This window comes from Frieseomelitta varia, unplaced genomic scaffold, assembly GCF_011392965.1.
Source record: "Frieseomelitta varia isolate USP_RPSP 00005682 unplaced genomic scaffold, Fvar_1.2 scaffold_185, whole genome shotgun sequence".
Taxonomy (NCBI): Eukaryota; Metazoa; Arthropoda; class Insecta; order Hymenoptera; family Apidae; genus Frieseomelitta; species Frieseomelitta varia.
In genome coordinates, this window is record NW_025109583.1 from 1207182 (window position 1) to 1209480 (window position 2299).

Genomic DNA, 2299 nt, shown 5'->3' on the forward strand with positions numbered 1-2299 from the left:
TTGTCGAACCAGTCATTTTGACTATTCCTTTAGTTATTGCTGCAAAAGTCAATAACATCATTGCTGGCAAAAAATGTAACACGGAGCAGGAATTTTATCATAAAATTGTCGAATCAGTCATTTCGATTGGTCTAATGTTAGGACGGTAGACGTCGAGAATATGTGGTGTTCGCGTCTCTAGGTCGAACGGAAGGGAGGCCGCGTTCGCGAACTACCGGGAGCGTTGCACCCCATCACGAGGGCAACAGCTTTCGGGCGTTTGCGCTAAACGCGCCGTTCCGCGCCGTAACGATTATCGGCTTAGCTAATGTGTCCTCGAGAGTCCTCGAATGTCTCTCCGCGAATCCGGGGTTATTCCTCTGGATGCGGCGGGTTATTCCTTCGGCCGCTGTCTTATCCGGCGCTTATGTTTCAAGCCAGTCTTACTACTCGCCTCCCTGTCGTTTCGCCAGCGCGATCAGCAGCCGCTCATTCCCGTGAGCAAGCGCTCGTTCCAAAGACGGCCGTCAGCGCGTCGCGTAACGATTATTTTAAACAGGCCCGCCGACCAGGGAATACAAAGTGGGTTCTTACGTAAATGCGCCACGACCCACTCCCTCTTTTCTCTTCTACCTAACAATCTGACCGCGGTTTCTCTCGGTTTCTTCTCGTTTTTCCGATCGTTTCGACCACCTCTCCCCTCTTTTTTTATCTGTTCTGTCTGTTTAATTCTTCCTTTCGGCCCCTCCTCCAGTCGAACTGGACGTTTCGCTTGTTTTAATTTATTTAATTGCTGCCGACCACCGCGTTTTGTATCTTCTTTTTCTTTCTTCTTTTATCGATACTTGACGTTTCATTTTTCTTTTTTTTTTTTTTTTTTTATGTAACCTATTTCTTTATTTTGTTTTCTTCTTAGTTAAGAATGTTGATTATTGATTATTCTCGGCCAGTGACCAAGTATTCTCCTTTCTTTCTTTTCCATTTCTGATTACATCGTTTCGCTATTTTATTCTTTTCGATTAGGTCGTGTTCGATCTACGAGGTTTCGAAATTCTCGAGTTCCATCGTGTTCTCTGGGATAAAATATTTTCAGTATATTTTGCTGCTTCAGGATACCTGTAGTATATGTATATTGAAATGACCTCAGAATTCCCGCGTATTTTCTACGACATTGATTAGAATAAGATTGGAATTACTTTTATTTTTCGACTTTTCGACGTTAGGAATTCATAGAATTTCAAACTGCATTACAACTTGTTTCTAAAAACTTTGACTAAATTATAAAATTTGTGTCAGAGGAACGAAAGCCACAACTTTCAACTCACTCCACTCTAAATGATGACCCCGTTACAAACACATAGAATTACAAATTAATCATTTCGACCGTTTTATGCTACGAATAATAATCTTTGGTGGCAAACCAAGGTACAACGTACAAGTTTGGCGCCAATGACGATACAACGAGAGGTGCTGAGAGTTTCACAGAGACGTCAATTACACGATCGGCTAGACCGCGTAATGGACAACTGGTTCTCCCGCGGATAATTGAAATCCAGATGCTCCTCCCGGTGGGCGCGATTTCATGGGATTTCTGAGCGGAGCAACCTCGTGAAAAAAACGTCCGCGTAACAAAACACAAAGTGGACGGAGAACGGAGCCATGGGGCCGCGGCTATGCAAATAAAATCGGGCGAGCGCGAAACAGTAAATTCCAGCGGGCGTTTTAAATCGTCTAATACCGTGGCTCGTGGGCCCCGAGGGCGGGGAATCGGAGGTTTACCTGCGGTACCGTTACCGAGAATAATTTCGCGAGATCGTTCGACCACGGCGGTTACGGTTTCTTGTATTATCGATTTTCAGCAGACCGCCTTTCGACAGAGAGAGAGAGAGAGAGAGAGAGAGAGAGAGAGATTTTCGCGAGATCGAAATTGGACGAATACGGTAACGGTCATCGGCTAGGTTGCATTTACTACGTTCGTTTAAAACTACGCGTTCGTGATTACAGATCAAACGGACGTGTTGCCTGTAGAGGTTCTTTATGTACATAGCAAGTAGTGTGCGACACAATGTTGCTAGTGTTCACACGGTATGTAAATCAAAATTGTCGACCTGGATCATTGGAGAAGCAATTTGAAATTATTTTTATATATGATGTACGATAATTGTTTGGACCTTGGAAATGTATACAGAGTGCGTGTAATATATACAAAAGTATCTATGTGAAATATTCAGAGTATACTATACAGAGTAGAGTTATAATATATAGTATTCTCTGTAGAGTATACTAGAGTATACTATACAGAGTAGAGTTATAATATATA